This window comes from Macaca mulatta, chromosome 3 (genome assembly GCF_049350105.2).
Source record: "Macaca mulatta isolate MMU2019108-1 chromosome 3, T2T-MMU8v2.0, whole genome shotgun sequence".
Taxonomy (NCBI): Eukaryota; Metazoa; Chordata; class Mammalia; order Primates; family Cercopithecidae; genus Macaca; species Macaca mulatta.
This window is the reverse complement of record NC_133408.1, coordinates 142,758-164,528: the sequence shown is the minus strand read 5'-3', so window position 1 is coordinate 164,528 and position 21,771 is coordinate 142,758. Positions and strand designations below refer to the sequence as shown.

The 21,771-nt window shown below is 49.6% G+C and overlaps 1 protein-coding gene across 3 annotated transcripts in view; it reads right to left on the bottom strand.

Moving 5' to 3' along the window:
- Positions 1-21,771, bottom strand: part of LOC144339564 (uncharacterized) — a 178,626-nt gene that overhangs the window by 87,206 nt on the left and 69,649 nt on the right. The gene's annotated exons all lie outside the window — the stretch shown is intronic.

Below are 21,771 nucleotides of genomic sequence, written 5' to 3'. Positions count from 1 at the left end.
GGGTTTTGGCCAGGCCGATGGGTGCACAGTGACGCCTCACCCTATGACATAAGACGCGGGTCATGTTTCCACGTGTAGATTTGCCATCTGTGTATCTTCTTTGTTGGGGTATCTGTCCAGGTCTTTGGTCCATTTTTAATCAGGTTGTTCATTTTCTTGTTGAGTTTTGAGAGTTCCTTGCACGGTTTGGATAACAGCCTTTCTCAGATGAGTCTTTTACAGATGCGTTCTCCCCGTCTGTGGCCTGCCCTCTCATGCTCCTGAGACACTATGTTTTATACTTTGAAAAACACTTTAGACAGAAGATGGACCTCCCAGCCCACCACGGTTCTCAGTTTGGCTGTGGTCACCACCCTCCCAGCCCTGGTTCCCACCTTTCCACGATCTGCTGGTCCTATGGGTGTCAACCCATACTAAGTCCCTAACATATCTCCAATGATGGCAACGTCAAAGCAGGCAGTTTGCAGGTAGAAAGGAGCTGATGGAGGCCGGAGCAGAGTGTGAAGGCCAGCGGATTCGTCCCTCGGGGACCGGCAGGCCTCTCAGATATCCCCCTGGGTCACCTCCCAAATGAAGTACCTGCTTTGGCCGTGGGCAGGAAGCAGGACCTGGCCCAGATCTCAGCATATTTGACCTGGCACGGCATTTACAGGTGAGCCTCCATAAGCGGAAACTCGACTCTCTGGGGAGAATGCATTTTCATTATCAAGGCTTTTAGACTTTTAATTAAGAAACCAAAGAGCAGTGACTGGAGTGAGGATGCAGGGACTCTGGGTGACCCACACGCTCGTTTCCACCTGGCACGAAGGACCCTGGAGTGAGGGTGCAGTTCCTGCTCTGAGTCACCAGCACACTCATCATTTCTACATAAACAACCCTGTGAGCCTCTCCCAGGACTTTTTAGCCTAGACCTAAAAATTCACAACTCAGGAAACCTTCATCATTTTAGGAACCTGAGGGGTGGGCCAGGGGGATCTCACAGAGTGTGGTGCTGTCTATGGGGTCAGCAAAGTACAGCTGGGGCTTCCCGCAAGCACTTCAGGGAGGCCGTGCACTGGCCCGAGGCTGGTTCCGCCTCCTATCCTCGGTTCTCATGCCCAACCGTGAGGGGAGCCCCCCGCTTCAGGAGCGGTCCCTGGCTCCAGGCCCTAACGTCCATGTCCAGGCCCCTGGTAGGGCAGCTTCTACCCCAGGGAGGCTGGGACTGGAGACAGCCTGGAGCTCTAGGCAATCCTGGCAACCACATGTTTCCCGAAGTGGCTGCAGACAAACTCCTGCTTCCAAAACCTGGCACGGGCTGTGTGAGGCCTGGAACACGGGAGGCGCGATTACCCTCTCATGGTTATCAAGTCAAGTCATACATAGTCTCTTAGACCTATGTGTGACTGGAAGTATACACATTATGAAAGTGTATATAAATGTGAATACAGACACGCTTATTTTCCTTTTATATACCTTACATATATGTGTATACGTGCATATGTATAAAACATGGAAGAAAAAACCATACTTAAGATTTCAAATCTCAGTCACAAAGATCTCAGAAGCAAATTATTATTCTTTAACAAAGATGTAACATTTTACATTCTTACAAACAAAACGTTCTCTATTAGCATTTTATTTTAAAAACTAAGAATGCATTGCACTCTCTGTTTCAATTTTTAACTCAGCTCACAATGGTCCCTGTACAAAGACCTCCGTGCCACGGCAAGGATGGCGGTGGTCACACCTGTGTCCATTTATCCTCTCTACATCTAGCTCCCCTCCCTGAGGCAACAGCACCTCCGAAGTCACAGCCTGGCCTCCCATCTCTCCCCCGTCCCGGGCTTTTTGGCATGTTGCTCTGCTGCACACACTTCAGCAAATACTGCTGATTAGACAGAATCGCCCAGAAATCTCTTAACCTTGATTCTGGCTGCTTTTGTAATTTGTAATATCTGTACTTCTGGTGTGATTTGAGAAACAACAAATTTTAAAATTAGACAAGATGTGGTTTTTATTCTCTCCTTTCTACTTGCAACCTTGAAAATTCAAGTAGCAGCAAGGGTTTGTTGAAAGTAACTTCCACCAAATAGAACCTATTACAAAGGTACTACAGAGTGTCAAATAACCACATAGATGTAAAATAGAGATGCAGACACAGATATAAAATCCAATGGTTAAACCAAATTGAGAAATGCTTGCCAGTTTGATAGGACTTCTAAAACTTGACATAAATGTTGGCTGAGGGATACAAGATGTTATGAGATGAGTGAGATGCTTGGCCTAGAACCACAGGCTCTCTCCTCTTTACAGCAGAATATCCATAAGGAAGTCAAATCTGAAAGAACCAGGTACCGTTGAACGGCATACTCAGCCATCCTTCCCCATTCCTGGGCCAGCTGCGGTGAGTGCAGCCAGTCGTTCACCAACATCCATCATCCATCCTCCAGGCCATGGCTACACTTTACTCCCAGGCTCCCTGTCATTATGTAGATTAGGTAAATCAGGGCCACTCTCACCTTAAGCCTCCCCCGCCAGCATGGCAATCGCCCAGTCCCAACCACAGCAAGGACAGCCATGTCCCTGGGAATGCAGAGCAGGGGTCGGGAAGAAACCTGGATCTCTGAATACCTCATGGAGCAGTCACCAGCCTGGAACATCCTCCCTGACGGCTTTGCAAGAGAGAAGAACTCCTTGGTTCCTCAAGCTACAATACTGCAGAGTCTCAGGTCACAGCATCCTTATCTACCCTCGTCAGGAACCGTTCATGCTCATCAAGACATGAGAACAAAACTGCAGTGGCACAGTCACACTCGACACAGACCACCTGCTGCTCACATTCATCGTATTAACACCAAAAGGCCACCTTGGTGGATATCCTGGATGTGGACACTGGGCGGCTTTTTGCTGGAGACGCGCTTTGTGCATTTATCGCACGACCATCTTGACCTCAGGAGGAGCTGTGCAGATGGCAGCTGTGCACGTCACAGGGAGTCTCACTTGCTGGACTCTCAGCCAGCTCCCACTATCAGTGCCCGCAGAGTCCTCTCCTCCGGGAGCACGTGCTTGGACGCCACAGTGGCCTGTGGATCCACACAACAGCACTGTGTGCCCCAGGAGCTTAGAAAGTACCACTGCATCAATGCCTCCACAGGTGAGGCCGGGGGCAGAAGCCAACCTCAAGCAGTTACGGTCCTCCGTGGGGCTGGCGTCCAGGCAGGAAGGCGGCTCAGCGGCTCTCCTCTCACTGTGAAACTTCCTAGGTCCCCAGATGAACAGAACCCTAAATAACACGCAACAAACAACAGGAACGAGAACACGACCAGCAGCTTCTGTGATGAGCAAGCTGGGCTGATCATGAGACACCTGACGGGGACGGTGCCAGAGCCCCTCCCGGTAACCTGTGAGGACAGCGCTGCCAGCATCTCCCTAAAACCAGCCCAAGTCAAGTTAGACTTGAGGCTTTCCAGGAGTGGGTAGATCCATTCAATCCCACAGTCTGAATCTTCCAGGCCGTGTCTCATGGCCCTCATCTCACATATGGGAACGCGGACGCTGCACCATAAACGCAGCCCCAAGCCCTCGTTCCTTCTTCAACACCACACACCAGTACAGTGAACACTTAGGATCTGGGCATTCACGTAAAATACTGCTTAACTAAAACTCCTGATTTAGAATATGTTTAATTCCTACTCACAGAGCTGAAAGTGTTTTGTCATAGAAGGCGGTAGCTGTAACTAAGCATGAGAGAAGAAGGGTTCAGAGTGGTGCCAGGTATTAAATATTCCTCTAAATCTATTCACCAGGTTGCCATGCTATTGTCACCTGCTTCATTTTCTGTCCTTAAAAGACATAATAGTTACTTTTCAAAATAGACAACCTGTTTTACTGATGCTTAGCTATAAAGTAGCGAGCTATGTATCCAAAAGGGAGATATGGGAAAACAGAAAATGTCCACAAGCGATCGGGTGGGGAGGGGCGCAGTTTCAGCAGCACCTGGCTCTGTTGCGTTGTGAGCCAGCCACGTGGGATGGACAGCTCACTTAGCCACTGAAATTATATCATCTAAGATTTTGTTGCAGTTACTTTGACAAATTCTCCCTCCTGCTATGAAGAGTAAGGTTTGAGGGGTTTTTTTGTGTTTTTTTTTTTTTTGACTTGGAGTCTCGCTATGTCACCCAGGCCGGAGTGCAGTATTACAATCATGGCTCATCGCGGCCTTGACCTTCTGCCTCAAGCAATCCTCCCGCCTCAGCCTTCCAAGCAGCTGGGACCCAAAGGCGAGTTTGATTTCTTTGCTAACGAATTCCTAATTCACCTCGCAGTGGGCCTGTCAAGGCCATATGCCCAGACATCCACCTTGCCGACCGTCCATGTGGTCTCTAAGGTGGATGCACTCCGGTTGCCTGGGCTCTGCACGCGATACTGAGTCTCCAAGTCTGCCGCTGTATAAGGGACTGACAGCCCCAAGCGTCTCGACGCGCCACCTTTAGCCGGGCTTTATTCCACAGGGCGACTCTGCTTCCCGTGATGAGATGCAGCACGTGAGCACAGATCAAAGGGTATCAGCAACTAACCCATTCCCCTGGTACTAAGCAGAGGACCAAGAGTTTAGTTCCTTACTTATTTACTACGGGCTTGATTCAAAGCAGCTTTCTGGGATCCTGGGGACAAACATCTCCAACTGGTGAGAATTCTGGCTTTAGTAACAGAAGAATCACCTAATGCCCATTTTGTAACTGCTGTTCTCATCAGAACTTGAGGCCAAAGCGAAAAATAAAAGGGGGAGGCTAAGATCGTGACACCCCAGTTTGCACAAGGCCAACCAGCCTGCTTGAGGGGGTGAAAGGAGTAGGATTTTTGAACTGCTGAGTTTTAAAAACATGGCTGTAGGCTGGGCGCACTGGCTCACGTCTATAAGCCCAGCACTTTGGGAGGCCGAGGTGGGAGGATTGCTTGAGGCCAGGAGTTCAAGACTGGCTTGAGTAACACAGCAATACCCTATATCTCTTGAAAAAGAAAAAAAAAAGGTATTAAAATAGTAATAAAAAGTTTAATGCAATAAATTACTATATCAACATGGCACCCCCAGCTGTCAGAGGAGGTACAATCTCTGTGGCTATGATGAGATCTGGAGAGAAATGTAACTGGCATCATAGGGAAGGTCAACCCCAAAGCGCCACGGCACTACTCCTGTACAGTGTGTTAACCAGCATGAAGTCTCCTCCACAATCAGAAGCCTGGTTTAGAGGAACGCTGTCCACGGGACCTGGGTGGACTCCAGAGGCTGGCTGACCAGACAACCCCCCCCCCCCCGGGACCCTGCCGGCAGCCCCAACTGGACAGAATGACCTCGTGAATGTCCTTTCCCGCCACAAGCTGCAGACCCTGAGCCAGTCCTGGCTGTGACCGAGGCTGCGCATAAACGTCTGCGCCCAACAGCTCACCTTTGTACATGACACGCCCAGTCCACCTCATTTCAAATGTTACGCTCCCCCCAAGGCGAACATGGATGTTACAGGTTAACTCACTGCATGTGTGCTAGACTTTCCCTGTAAGTGTTCAGACATTGCACGAACCGGATGAACAAACCCCACTTTCCCTGTAAACGTTCAGACATTCCTTGAGCCCGATGAACACACACAGCCAACAAACCCCGGAACGTGTAACGCCGCGGCCTCCTCTCCTCCTGAGGGGCGTGTGCTTACAGCTCCCCCAAGACCACATTTCCCAAAGCACAGAGTGTTACTCTGAAAATAAAACCTCCTTTTTCCTTCCTCTGTACATCTCGTGGTCGTGTTAACAACTATTGCTACAAATGCAGAGAAATGGGGTATCATCCGTGCTGGTCACCGAATTCCTAGCACCAAAGCTTCAGGGCCCCCCAGTCTGAAGGAAGCTTCTATCGCTCTAAAGCCAACTCTGGAGACGAAGGCCAAGCTGGGGAAAGGCTGTGTCACCGCAAATCCACACCACGGGGCCCTCTGCAGTTGTGTGTAACGAACTCTTGGCCTGTCCTGGGGTTTGGGGAAATCAGGATGCAAGCAGATACCGTACGCTCTGCCATGGGACCGTGAAGTCTGCGGGACCTCAGAGGAACACGGAGACAAACGGTGGCACGATTCTCACAGGCCGAGCCTCGATGGGCGCCCGTGTCAAGAACACAGACACGCTGGGAGGGACAGCCGATGCAGTCAACGCCTGCAGCCCCAGCACACGGCAGCGTCTAAGTGTGGGGGTCTCTGGCCAGGCTCCACCACAATTGCCATATTCTGTGGCAAAACTTTAAAAATAGGTTTTAACTAGTTATAACTCTAACTTGTTTTACACATAAACAGAACACAGGGTACCAACAGGCTCCAAAATACTTCACCTAGAACCAAGTCTAGAATGCAGATGGATGCTGCTCCGAGTGTGACGAGTCCCCTTGTAGTGTCATAAATCCTAGATCTAGGTGACTAAGTGCTCGTCCTAAACCAGACAGCACCCTGAGGCTCTGAGGGCACCCTCTGTCCCCAGGCCAGTCCATCAGCCCCGGCAGAAGCTTCTAGAGTAAGAGCCTGTGGATTTGTATTGGACGGATGCAAACCAGGCAAAGTCACAGGGGCTCGTTCTGGAAGCCCATCCGTTTACCCACTCATGCCATGGAGAGCCGTTCCCCCAACTCCACACCCGCGTGTGGTTCATGCTGAACCACAGCAACTGGCTTTTAGGCCTTCAAGCCACTCCTTCTCACCGCTGGACAGACCCTTCTCACACCGTGAGGCCCAGAGTAGCCTTAACAGGTGGTCCCAGCAGAACTGGCCACTGCATGAATTGATACTTTGTGTGTGGGGGGGTGGTTGTTCTTCTGTCACTCAGGCACAGTGCACCATAAGTACAGTGGTGCTATCATGGTTCACTGCAGCCTCAACCTGCCAGGCTTGGGTGAACCTCCAGCCTCAGCTTCCGAGTAGCTGGGCCCACAGGTATACATCACCACTCCTATTTAATTTTTTGTAGAGTCAGGGTCTTGCTATGTTCCCCAGGCTGGTCTCGAATTCCTGGGCTCAAAAGTGAACTGCCCACCTCAGCCTCCCAAGGTGCTGGGATGACAGGTGTGAGTCACTATGCCCAGCCTAGAATTGGTTTTTCTTAAACCTGAGTTTGACACATGAACCCCACTTACATAGATATCAGCGCACACTCACAGCTCGAGAGTTTTTCTGAATCTCGATTCTGTCCGTTCAAGGTCAATATCTAAGAAAGGGTCAGAACTGACCCTCCCTCCGTGAAGCCTAAGGGCAAATGCAGCAGTACCTCAGTGTATGAGGAGACAAAGTAAGAAGGTGGAAAATACGCACTGAAATTCTAGTGCTAGAATCATAATCACCAACACTTTAAGAGGCAATCTGCTTTCCAAAACATGTAGCTGCTGGATTAACTTCAAAGTCACCAGATTCCACAGGCAGTAGCTCACAGGGGCACAGCTTTCTAAGGCCGCACAGCCCGGGGCAACGTAACAGCCTCGGGGCAAAGCAAACTAAACAAAGGCTTGGTTCTCTCAAGGAGGAATGTGCTCAGGTCCTTCCAAATAGATTCTTCTTCTAAGTAAGTTAGATACCTCCTACAATACTGTTTCGAGTGCCAGTGTGTTCAGAAACATGAAGTTGAAACTACATCTCAGGACCCCAAAATCACTACGCTAAAGCGACGTCAAGGTGAGGAAGAGCTTAGAGCAAACCTGCCTCCCATGCTCTTCCGAACAGAGACAGCTACTGGGGGGAGGGGAAAAAAAAGCCACGTACCTCCCTCACAACGGATGCACAAGGAAATTCCTCACGGACAGAGGAGAGAATTCAAAGTCCCCATCTGCACACGGAGATAAATGTGTATCTGGCTGCTTCCTCTGGAAAGGTACACCAGAAACGCATTTGTCTGATCTACCTGTGACCTGGAAACCCCTCCCCGCTTGGAGCCGAGCCTCCCTTCCTGGACCGAACCAACGTACATCTCATATATATTGATGTCTCACGTCTCCCTAAAATGTGTAAGACCGAGTTGTGTCCCAAACACCTTGGACACATGTCCAGGACGTCCTGAGGCTGTTGCAGTGTGTCCTCAACCCCGCCTGAGGCTGTGTCTTTAACCTTGGGAAAATGAACTCTCTATGGGCCGAGAACCGTCTCAGAGATCCTTCTGGTTTACAGGAAGCATTCTCTCCTGCGAGTATATCAATGAAATCATGTGGAATTACAAAATGCCACTTTAGTAAAGGCCAAAGGAATTAGGATTCGATGTGCTTAAAAAACAACACAAAAATAACGTTCTATTTGTCAATGGACCATGAAGCCCACACCCCCTTTTGCAGTGAAGATGTCAAACGGGACGAGAGGCCCCTCCTGAGGATGCTACCCTCTGACCCCACTTCCCAGAGTCCAGTTTCCTGCTGCTCAGGGAACAGCAACCCCAGCTTCACGGGGCTCAGGCCTCCAAACCCAACTCCCACCCATGCTGGAGAATCACCCCAGGGACTAGCAAACTGGCAGGTGCAACTCTCACCTCATCCCCTTAAAGGGGAAAAGGCACCTTCCCGCTCCTCTTCCTGCTGGTGGGAACAGGGGCAGGAGCTGGAGGGTCAGGAGTTGGGCGGCAGAACGGAAGCAGCCTGGGTCCCTGCTAGTCAGAGTTGGCAAATGCCAACCATCCCCGACATTCACTTTGCAAATAAATCCTTCTCTTTTGTCAGGTCCCTGGTTATAAGTTTGCACCCATAACTTAAAAAGAAAAAAAAAAAAAACCTCAGGTAAAAAATCGGTGTTTGGCTGACGGTATTTCAATTATCTTGGGGCCTTGGGTCAAATGACGGCAAAACAGGAAACTGAACGCTGTTATTCAGAAAACTACCTTCCAGCGCCGTCTACCCTCCCAGGCTGTCACCTTATGGTTGTTTGTCTGCTAGATGATTAACAATAACTGCTCTGAAAACCTAGGTGTACAGAACAGACAAGAAGTCAGCTCGGGTTGAGGGGAAGCAGGATAAGACCCCCTTCCCCGCAGGATGGTGGAAGAGGAGGAACCTTCAGCACCTGGGTTTTCAGGATGCTGGATCTCTGAGAGCATCTCTCACAGCTCAAGTACAGCCAGACCCTCCTCTGACACAGCCTGCTCAGACGAAGGTGGCACCTGCCCTAGAGACCCACAGCCCTGTGCGGGGCTCAGCTGGAGCTGAACTTTCCTCCCTTGGTAAGAGTCAGGGCCAGGGGTGGGGAGAGGAGAGAAGCAGCAGGCCTGAGGGCCACTGTGGAAACTCCATGCCGCGCTAACTCTCGTCTGATGTGCTCCGGCCAAAGCCACGCTTCTCGGAGGGAGTTTCCCTTCACACATCCGGAAATCATCAACATCTAGTCTCCCCACAGAACAGATCCTTCCCCAGGAGGCAGATGCTTGGCTGTAACACGGGGTAATGAGGGGCGCGCCTTCGTGCCCATTCTGTAGTGTTTCCTGTTACCTATTTTACCTTAAGCTACAAATGATTCCCGTTTACACGGGACACAGTGACACAGACAGCAAAACACATGAGATTCAGTGTGATCCCACACCCGTCACTGCTGACCTCAAGTGCTTTGTTCGTTTTGCTTCTAGAGTTTGTACTCTCTCCCGGGGTTCCAGGCCTGTGGATTCAACCAACCATAGATCAAGACTTTTTTTAAATGTGTTTGTACTAAGCATTCAGACTTTATTATTCATTAAACAACTACTCGCATGGCATGTGCATGGTATAGCTGTTACGAGCAACCCTGACATGACTGTCTGCAGGAGGATGTGCATATGTCATATGCAAACACGATGCCATTTTATTGCAGGGACCTGAGTGCCCACAGACCTTGGATTCCATAGGCAGTCCTGCAGCCCACCCCCATGGGCACTGTGGAATGGCTATAATAGAAAATATGGAGGTTTTAACCAGTTATATACTAAATCTAATTGTTTGTTAAGAAATTACCGTGTAGCACTTGTATTATTTGGAAGTCCTTCCTGGCCCAGAGACTTGACATGTTCTTATCTTTTTGTCCACGGATCTAGCCATTCCAGTAAGCTTATTGAACACAAATCAATTTTACAATTAAATTCTTACAGGAATCACACTCAATCTGTAAGCTGCTTTGGTTTTTAAAGTGAAATAACCAATAGTTTTGCAAACCAGCTATATCATAGAATAGGATAAAGCAGCCCCATGACATGCAAAAACATGGGGTTTCAAAGCTAACCAGTATAAAACACGTTACAAACCCCTAAATATGAAAACGTTTTACACCACCACAGATATTCCAGAAAAAAACAGGATGTTCAAAAAAGCCCTTTGCAGAAAAGCACTTTCCCCTTCATTTTTCACACGGTTTCCAGAAGCTTGTGTTTGGCGATGACCATGAACCAGAAGTAGCGTCCGCTGCAACTACTGCCACCACAACACAGAATATTAAGGCATTAAAAAAAAGGACACAGCATATTTCCTATTGTTGAGAACAGGTAGAGTGTTATAAAAATGAGAGTGTTCTAAAGTCAACAATGTTCAAATTCTTGGTCTCCCGCAGACACTAGACGGTAACCGCCAAAGCTTATGTACTTGGCAACGTTCAAGGAGATCAAGTTCAGAGCTGTCACAATGCAGCACCATCCTCACGCGATTATCTCAGGCGGGTTTGAGGGCAAGTGCCCCCGTCACAGTGGGAAAGCTGCCCAGCCCAGCACTTCCTGAGATCACAGACCTTCACCTTCCCACGTCTTCAATAGTTCCTTTACACCGGGAACCAGACAGCAAAACCTAAAACACTTCCTCAAATCTCAAGAGAGTCTTTAGAGCTCGTTTCCTTGCCCCTTCTCTTACTGAAAAAGCCTATTTTGTAAGCAACCTGTAGTGCTTCCCAGAGCTGGGGCGGGAGGAGAGCTGGTGTTGGGTAGACCGAGTTTCAAGCGTGGGGAGACCAGGAAGTTCTGGAGATGGATGGCGGTGATCGTGGCACCACAGTGTGAACACACTTAATGCCTCCAAACCATACACTTAAAAATAGAGTGCTATGTAATTTTACCGCAATCAACACACTGAGAAAACTCATCTCTAATTACTGTCATTTCCAATATCTTGCACCCTGTAAGTTGCATTTGCTTTTGGAAATCCTCAGAGCAATCTTGAAAGACTAATACCCTAATCATCTCTGAAACGCAGGCAAAGTCGTTCAAGGGTTTGGTTATAGGAAAGTAGCTGGAAAGCAAAGCGCCCGTTAGACATGGCAGCCGTGGTAGCACAAACACATGGTAGGAAGATGGTGGTCATGCTACACACAGATGGGAAGGGTGTGGGGAGCCACAGCACCGGATACTCGGGAGGCACCTGGGCAGGAGCTGAGAATGTACCAAACGCGTTCGAGCATGCAACATTCACGGACCGTGAGTCCAGCCACCGCCACTGACATCCACTGTGGCCGGGGTGTCCTCTGCCACAGAGATACACACCCTGCCAAGGATAGTGTACAGATTAAACGTCAAAGCACAGACATGCTCAGGTCCCGCTGTTCACATAGAAGCAAACACAACACATTTCCCAGACCCCAGCAGCATGACTCTCCACTTGACTGCAACCCGGTCCCATTTATTCTCGAACCCATCTCTCCCGGACCCCACAGCATGACTCTCCACCTGACTGCACCCCATCCTGTGCATCGTTGCATCTGTGTCTCGGCCCTCACTCACTCCCTCACTTCCTCGTTGGGTCAGGAACCAAAAGTCCACTGTGTCCCTGGTGCACTGAGCTTTGTCAGGGGCCTCTGGGCCGCATGCTGGGACACGCAACTAGGAACTCCCAGTGCACACGTTGGTCTCCTGCAAGACGCTTGGCTCTTATGTGCGGGAGCCGGGAGCCGGCACCCACCCCTACAATTGACTGCACTCTTAGAAAAGTCACAGAAGGCCCCTCACCAACCCAGCAGCACCCTGAGGCCACATCCCACTTGCCTGCTGGCTCCTGAGCCTCCCACCCTGTGATGACTCGCTCCTTCAGTTCCCCGCCTTGAATCCACTGGTTCCTCTCCTCATGGGCCTCTTTCCTGTCGTCTTCCTGTCATTTTCCTGTCAGCAAGCACATTTCCTGTCATTTCCCTGAAATGACATATTTCCTGTCATTTTCCTGTCAGCAAGCACATGTATCCAGCCTGACCTTGCTGATGTGCTCCAGCTGGCCCTGGACGTGAACCGCGCTGCTGCGGCTTTCCATCAGTGTGACATCTGCGAGTTACCTCCTGGGAAATGCCAGGTGATGGTAACATCAACCAGGAGGCACCGCTGAGAAGCAGAACGCATGGTGCGGTGCCCAGAACGTCACGTCCTTGAACAGACGCTCCGTGTCTTCTCCTCTTCTGCCAGAGCTTCACTGTAGGAAGGCGGCCATTCTTCCAGTGCTGCTACTTCCAACACCGGGGAAAGCAAGCTTCAGAAATGAACGGTGTCAAAGAGGCAGGACCCACCAGCGGCCGGACGACCGCAGCCCCAGCATTCCCCAGCCACCATGGCTGACAGCCCAGGCTCCAGAAATGCACAGCTTCAACCTTAGGAGAAAAAACCCTCCCAAGCCAACTATTATTTTCAACAATGGGATTGGGGAGTGGGGCGTTCTAACCCTGCCTCTCTCAACAGCACAGATCATCAGATCCCAGTTCTTATAGGATTGGGGAGTGTGGGGGGATGGTTCTAATCCTGCCCCCCTTAAAAAAAAAGAACTGGGATCTGATGATCTGTGCTAGGTCAGTACTTTGCTTCCGCCACATGCAGTCATCCTCAGCACCAGGAAAAGTCAGAAGCATTGAGTGATGATACCAATACCAACACGTGCGGTTCTGACAGCTCCGGTAACTCGCTGCACAGATACAACACAACAGCAGTGAGATCCACGGACATCAGCAGTCTTCCCAACGACTGTGTTCCTGAATCTTCTGCGTTTGGAATAACGGTCTTCTTTGCCAGGGCTGAGCCATGCTTCCCTGTTGCCTGTCCTCTGCCTTCACCAGCTTCGTGCACGTTTCCGGGCAAGTGTTTGTGCAGGTGCTATCACTTATTTCCACAGCGAGAATATACACAGACACCATACAGAAATGGGCAACCCCATTAGGAGCTGTGCAGAGAGATCTAACTCATCAGATGTGCCAAATTTCTGTTGCCATAGAAATTTAACTAAACTAACGTTGCTATGACCTCATCTCTTACTGTGCCACTAAAGATCATCCGGGTAAGAGGAGTGTGCCTCTGCATAGCATTCAGCTCACGTTTACATGTCGGTTTTCCCTGAATATGGTTATGAGAGATAGAAATCAGTAAGATGGGATGTAACATCTAGTGTAGGATCGTTGTGTCTCCTAGGCTCACACACTTCCTTTAAGATCCTCAGAATATGAAGTTTAACTCTGTCGACGTGAGTTACATAGTAACTTGTTTTGGATACTGTCTCTTTCACCATCTAAATATCAACACCAAAGAAGTTCTTGAGTTCCTTTTTAAATTGAAAGGAATTTACAAACCATAAAAGCCCCAATATTAAAGGATACAATTCAGTCTTTTTAGCACATTCTCAAAGCTGCACATCAACCACTAGTATGTAATTCTGGGACTTTTTCACCATGGGCCAAAGAAACCTTGAACCCATTAAGAGTCAGCACCTGCTCCTTCCTTCCGCCAGCACCTGGCAATCGCCAGCCGACTTCTGTTTCTCTGGATTTGCCCATTCTGGACATCTGTTGTGAGAAGAATCGTACGGTGCATGACCTTTGGCGTGACCTTCGGTGCTGACATCTTTCACGTCCAAGGTGAGTGGAATCTCACAGTGAGTGACCTGTTGACAGACACCTGGACTGTTTCTACTACTACAAATAATGCTGCTATGAAGATTCTTGCATAAGATTTTTTTTTTTGTTTGTAAAAATGTTTTCAATTTTCTTGGGCATATGCCTAGGAGTGAAATTCCTGGGTCGTATGGTGATTTCATGCATAACTTTTCTGAGGAACTGCCAGACTTTTCCAAATCAACTGTACCATTTTACTTCCCTTCCCACTAGCAATATATCAAGATTTCAGTTTTCCCAAATTCACCACCAAGTCACTGTCCAATACTGGGATTTTACCCATCCAGTGGTTGTGAAGTGGTATCCCAGTGGTTTTGATTTCCATTTCTAAGATGACGAATTCTGCTAAACATCTCATGTTTTTTTTTTTTTTTTTTTTTTTTTTTTTTTTTTTTTTTTTTTTCTGAGACGGAGTCTCGCGCTGTCGCCCAGCCTGGAGTGCAGTGGCCGGATCTCGGCTCACTGCAAGCTCCGCCTCCCGGGTTTACGCCATTCTCCTGCCTCAGCCTCCCGAGTAGCTGGGACTACAGACGCTCGCCACCTCGCCCGGCTATTTTTTTGTATTTTTTTACTAGAGACGGGGTTTCACCGTGTTAGCCAGGATGGTCTCGATCTCCTGACCTCGTGATCCGCCCGTCTCGGCCTCCCAAAGTGCTGGGATTACAGGCTTGAGCCACCGCGACCGGCCCTCATGTGCTTTTTAAGGCATTTATATGTCTTTCTCTGGAGAATGTCTATTCAAATCCTTTTTCCATTTTTAAATTGGATTTTTATTAAGAGCTTTAAAATATATTCTTGATATCAGGTCCTTATCGTGATAATGTATCCTGTTCTGTGGGTTGTCTTTTTACTTTAATAGTATCCTCTGAAATGAACATTTTTAATTTTGATACCGTCTTTTTCCCTTCAGTTGCTTGTTATAGCTTTAGACGTCTCAGCCAAGGAAACATTGCCTAATCCAACCTAACAGTTTCTCGAGGATTCTCCCCTGAAGGTGTTATGGGCTGAACTGTCCCATTCCCCCCTCCCCCACCAAGATTCCCATGTTAAAGTCACAACCCCAGAAACTTAAAATGTCACTGTATTTAGATACAGGGCCTTAGCGTGGTAATTTAGGTCCCATAAGATCTTAAGAGTAGGCCCTGATCCAGAATGACTGGTGTTCTTTTAAGATAATTTAGACACAGTCCTTAGTGCTCCATGCACATAAGAGAAACCTGTGAAGACACAGAGAAGACGCCATCTACACAGCATGGGGTGAGGCCCCAGAGAATCCAACCCTGCCCGCACCTTGATCCCAGGCTTCCAGTCTCCAGGAAAAAGGAAACAAGATGCTATTGTCTAAGTCGAACGGTCTGTGGTGTCCGTTATAGTACCCAGCAGACTGACAGAATGGGTCTCAGTCAGCTCCTTACGTTGGATTCATGTTGAGCTTTGCTTGTACGGTGAGGAAGGGTCCAGTCCATCCTTTTCCATGTGGATACCCAAGTTGTCCCGGCACCACTGAGTTGTGAAAGGCAAAAAGTAAAGCAACCCTTACCGTCCTTTCTCCATCAACAGATTAGAAGATACACTGAAGAATCGTGGACAATTTTGTCAGTTTAAGCCAGTGGTTTTCAAACTTTTGGGTCTCAGGAACCCTTTGCACTTTATTAAAGAGCACAAAGAAGCTTTCTCATCAAGCCGGGAGTGGTGGCTGCTCATGCCTGTAATCCCAGCATTTTGGGAGGCAGAGGCAGGTGGATCACTTGAGGTCAGGAGTTCGAGACCGGCCTGGCCAACATGGTGAAACCCCGTCTCTACTAAAATACAAAAATTAGCCTGGCATGGTGCCGAACACCTGTAGTACCAGCTACTAGGGAGGCTGAGGCAGGAGAATCGCTTGAACTCAGGAGGCAGAGGTTGAAGTGAGCTGAGGTCACACCACCGCACTCCGGCCTGCGTGGCAGAGCAAGACTCCGTCTCAAAAAAAAAAAAAAAAAAAAGTAACAATTTAGTTTATTTTACAAGGATAAAGTCATTACATCTTAACACAGTCTTAAAGAAGAAACCATTTTCCAAAATAAGCAGCAGCGTGGCAACAGTTTGTGCTGCTGTGAAAACACCTAACATCTCTGCACCTCAGACAGCAGGATTCTCATGCCTGCATCTGCGTTCACTGGGCTGCAGAACCGTGACTGAAGTTTATGAAGAAAGTCCAACCCCATACTGATATACAATTAGGAAGCGGTATTTTCACTGTGTTTTCAGATCACTTTAGTTATTCTATGCTGCCAAATGTAACAAGTGGCACTTCCGTACAGGCTGTCTGCAACACAGAGTCTGTGCTCTGGTCGACGGGCCTTTCTGCCCCAATTCCTTCAAAGTCGACTGGTCCGTCTTGCACTTGAATGGCTTTTACCAGCACACGATTTTGTAATCACACATTGGTTAGATAACACTGATTCAGAGTTATGAGCAGCTTCCACATTTCGTTATATGTAAAAAACAAAACAAAACAAAACAAAACCGCATCAATATCATTAATCACATGAGAAAGTGGTGGACACAAGATTTTTATATTTTAATATTCGCTGGAAAGCTCAAATGTCTATCATTGGGAATAATGTAAGGTACTTTCCTGGAGATGAAAGTCATTCTGTTCATTTTTCAGGCCACACCTGCAAATACCTCCATCTGAAGTGGCATCTTTTGTAAGTCATTCTTTATATAAAGGCGGCCATTAGTGGAACAAGTGGTTCTGCAGGTTCATAGCTCAGAGGCACCAGTGCTCTCCCAAGATAACCATAAAATCCGCAGAAGACGCACCTGTGCACACTTCCTGTTTCTCACTCAGAACATTCCAGAAGGAACCCTGAATCCCAATGCCACAGCGGGACTGAAGTTTGCTCTCACCCACACAATAAACCCAGGGAGATCCCCCAGCCCCCACCCCGAGGCCCCAGCCTTGGTCCTCTGTCTGGTCTAGGAGGGCTCCTGCAGCTCCAGCCTAACAGGGAACAGAAGGCACCCACATGTCAGAAAGCCCTCCCAAGGCCCAGCGAGCACTTCTGCTTATGTGCCAGTCAAGTGCGTCTGACAATTCTACAGCCAGCTGTATGGCAGGCAGCGAGGTATCCAGCAAATACTCAGGGCTCACGTTACTGAGGAAGGAAGGTGGACAGCGAGGTACCCAGCAAGTACTCAAGGCTCACGTTATGGAGGAGAAAGCCAGGCAGATAGTGAGGTACCCAGCAGGGTTCACGTTACCGAATAGGAAAGGAGGGTGGAGACAAGCGGGCTGGAACAGTCTGTCATAACCTTTAGCATTTACAAGGCTCGCTGAAGATTATCCGATTTGATCTTAACAGCTCACAAGATAGGCAGAGGCATGACTGTTTTCACTTCATAAAAAGAGATCCCGAGAACTGATGATGACCACGTGCTCTTCCCATAGGCTCCCAGAAATCATCCTCAGATCATCTCTCAGTTGTATACATGTGGTAATATCTCAGTCACGTCCCCTCTCTGCAGGGGAATTTTACTGCCGCCCTGCTGTTCCTTCGCACCCCTGCCCTCTCCTGCATTTCAGCCATGCCCACCATCCATGGGGAGTCTGCACCACCTCACCCCCGCTGCTGCTGATGGCTTGGGTCACCCTTATCTTTCATCTCCACCTACAGGGACCTGTTCTTCCTTCAAATGCAGCTCAAACTCACTCGTTGTGTGAAGCCTTTTCCAGCCATCACAACCGTCATGTGTAAAATCAGTGTGTGGAATGCTTCCTTTAGGAGGTGCTTATGTTGCCTCACTGGCTGTGAGCAGGGCCCAATTCTGAGCAAACCCGGTGGTCCCCTCTCCCCATCTCTGCTCCAGTGCACTTAAAACAAGGATTCCTGGAAGCACCTTTTTTGTCCAATTCACGCATGAGTCTGCCCCACACCCTGCAGAAAAGCCCTGGTGGTCGGCGGTCAGGGCTCGGGACCCCGAGGTGGGTAAGGAGAGCTTAGTGCCCTCTCTGGACTTGTCGCTCAGAGACCCGCGGCTGGAAGGGAAGAAACTTGCATCCTGTGAAACATCCAGGCCCTGAGACCCACTCCGGAGTGGAAAACGGGGAAGGAGCCTTGAACAGACCCACGGGAGGGTAGACAGCAGGAGTCACAGAGGCTACCAGGGAGAGAGGGAGGCAGGCAGTGAGGCCAGAGGTGATGTGGCCGGGAGGGAGTTGATGTGACCAGAGGTGAGGTGGTGGGGGGATGACACGGCGTGGTTGGGGGAGGAGATGTGGCCAGGGGCAACGTGGCCAGGGAAGGAGACACGGCTGGAAGTGACAAGAGGGGTCTCCAGGCCTCAGACTGTGCCTCAATTATGGATGACATTTTAATTAAGATGTTGTATCTAACTTTAACGAAAAGTAGCAATTTAGAACCATTGTGTACATTTAAAGCACGGTACAAATAGAGCCCGTTTTCCAAACCAAAGAACAGTGCATTGAAGGAAAAAGTAATAGCTCACCAAAAACAAAACAAAACAAAACAAACAAACAAAAAAACTAATTAAAGAAAAAATTCATTTAAGATCAGAAATAAAGAGATCCTACAGCTCTTCTAGTCCAATCCCCACCCTAACGTGAATGGGGGGGGGAAAAGGAAGTAGATTATAGTCAGTCAGAATTAAAGGCAAAACCGATCCAGTTTACTTTCTACTTGACAGAAAACAAGAAGCTCATCAAGGAATCCCTACAAAAAATAGCTTTAGTAGTTCCCAAAATGCAAAATTCACCTACAAATTAAACCAACTGCTAAGTGTGTATAGAGTAATTTTTTTCATTATTGCCTTCCTCATCCCCAGGGGCTTTTTTAGACCTTGTTTCCCCCTAATTGCCTCCAACACCCAGGAAATTTAAACCCCACAAGTAAACCGTGTCTCGATTCATTCACAGCGTCCTTTGGAGCAGACAGCCCCTTGCTCTAAGACATTCTTGTCACCTAAGCACCAAGCACAGCCTGAGAACGCACAACACGCACTCACACAAACTCAGAGAGACAACAGGGGAGATATGGCACATGAGGAGGAAGACAAGATAAATGAGCTTCACCGTCGACCCAGATCCGGCAAGAAGTGACACACGCAGCCTGTTCGGGTACAGGTGATTCCTAGAAAACAGCCAAGGGCAGAATTTGGAGAAGCAGCACCGCAGGCCAGGAAGGTGTGGGGGCTTTAGAAGGGAGGGGCGCCCCGACCAGGTGCTGGGGGATTCAGAAGGGAGGGGTGCCCCGACCAGGTACTGGGGCTTCAGAGGGGATTGGTGCCCCGATCACTTCCGGGGGGCTTCAGAGGCAAAGGGTACCCTGACCACGTGCTGGGACTTCAGACGAGAAGGCGCCCCGACCGGTTCCTGGGGATGGCAGGACAAGCCCAGGGTTCCGTCGTCACTTTTCACTCCCTACTCCCGAATCTCGCCCTGAAGTTGCAGCCAGTCCAGGTATTCATTTACCCATAAAATTAAGTATCTGTGAGTAACACAAGTCACTAATCCACACAGATCTGAGTCCACAAATACCTCCCAGAGACGCCACCATCCCTTCTGGTAGAAGAGCAGCCCAGCGGCCCACGCTGCTAGGAAGGGAGACTGTCTCCAGCCTGACGCTGCAGAGTCCTCAACACAAAGTCTACCTTCTGGAACCATGCCGTCTCCTACAGAAGCAACTAGGGGCATGTAGGGTTTTTTAAAATCTTTTTTTTTTTCTTAAGACAGAGTCTCCCCCTCTGTCACCCAGGCTGGAGTGCAGTGGCTCGATCTCGGCTTGCTGTAACCTCTGCCTCTCGAGTTCAAGTGATTCTTCTGCCTCGGCCTCCCGAGTAGCTGGGATTACAGGCGCCTGTCACCACGCCCAACTAATTTTTTATATATTTAAGTACAGATGGGATTTCACCTTGTTGGTCAGGCTGGTCTTGAACACCTGACTTCACATGATCCACCCGCCTCGACCTCCCAAACTGCTGGGAACACACGCATGAGCCACGGTGCCCGGCCCATATAGCTATTTAAATTTGACTAAAATTAAATAAAATTAGAAGTTCTCATTTACACTTCAAGCATTCAGTTACCCCCAGGCGGCCACTGACCAGAGGCTGGTAGAGATGTCACACTCCACACTGCAGAAGGATCTAGGGACGAAATGGCTCTAAGATCATCTCGACATCTTTATGTTGAAGCTACTGAAGTTTTACTCTGATTATTATAGACATCAGCATTTTCCCACTTTAAAATGTCAGAGCTATTGCAATGATCAGCTCTGTGGCTTCCCAGCAGCTCTTCTCTTCCTGGACAGAGAACTGTAGAGCATCTGCACTCTGCCTCCACACTAAGGGATAGTAGAAGCCTCCGTATAAAATCAGGGGGAGAAAAAAAAATGAATCCCTAGTCCGACTCTCCCCCTATGATTTTGTGAAACTCCTCTTAATATGCAGAATAACTGCCAGAGTTGCAATAAAGAAGCATCCCTTGACCAGGAAGCAGCAGGGAAGCAAGAGGAGGGAGATGCGAAGACCCTCCGTTCCCTCTGGGACCCCAGGCCCAGCCAGGACTGAGAAGGGCCGCACAGCCCGGCAGACCCGCACACCTGATGCGAACCATACACACGGCTTCCCTGGGCCTCGGTCCCCTGCTCTGCCCTCACTGGCCACTGTGGCTCTGGGTAGAGGCAGCTCCCTGAGCTCCAACACCCACAGCCAGTCCCCTCCTTGCAAGTCTCAGCTGTGCTTTGACTGCCTCCCTGATGCTTCTCATCATCATCTGCGTACCGTGTCCCCTCTACCCCACAGCCCTTGCTACCGCCCACCCCACCACGGAGCCTAGCACACAGCAGGTGCCCGAGATGCCCCAACGGGCGGGCATGCCAGGGTAGGGCTTGGAGTTCCAAGGGCCATGTCCCGCATACCACCACAAGTGCCGCGGAGGCTGTGGAAGGGGTCCAGGTTTCAGCCCTGCACTCAGCTTCTCCTGGCTCCCGAGGCCAAGAACCTAGCAAGGGAGCGCAGCGGGAAGCTGGGTCCCAAACCCACTTCCTGCTCCTCAAGAAGAAGGGGGCCTCGGGGCACAACCCCACGAGCACCTTTCCTCCTGCCAGGCTGCCTGTCACAGCACCAACACCTTCACCGCAGGGAAACCCACCTCTGTGAGGAGAAAACCAAGTACCACAGGGGCCACGTCCCCCGCAGCGTCTGCTGAGCCCAATGGCGACAACAGCAGCCGGGTCCCCACTCAGCACACACCGACTCGGAACCCGCCAGGCACACTACAACACCAACCATCTTGAAGCTCAGCTTCGACTCATCAGGGCTCTCTTCCATGAAAGCTAGGCATGTCTATCTTCCCTGGGCTCACAGAAAGGAGCGTGACTCAGCCCCGAGTGTGAACAGAGTCAAGCTCCCACTAGCTGTACAGACAACCTCCCTTGCCCCGTCCTGGGAAGGAGCCAAGCGCAAATAGCCATCTTTTGCCCGCACAGGTTCGGAATTCAGTCAGTTCTCTCAATGGAGTTGTGACAGGTCAACTCCAGGCTCCTCAGTGCTCTGGGGTTCACCTCGGGGCACTGCACCTTTGAAACGTGGCTGTGGATTCCTCTAGGGTGCACAGTGTCACGGCCATTTCATTCAGATACTGCAGGCCCCTGCCGTGGAATCAGTACCCAGGACACCCCTGCCGGCATCCTCCGAGATGCTGCTGCAGCTGCTGTGATCTGAGAACAGCCATGCACAGGCATCAAAGGGAGGGCTTCTCAGATCTTTTCCAGGAGCAGTGGCTACAGCTTTGGAAGACGTTGCATTGAATCCTGGGTGATCGTGGCTTGGTCTGCAATCTAAACCTAGTTGCTGGGGAGACACACTCTGTTGTAATTGACAGAGGCTGTTGGTGGCAGCTCTACCAAGACCGAGA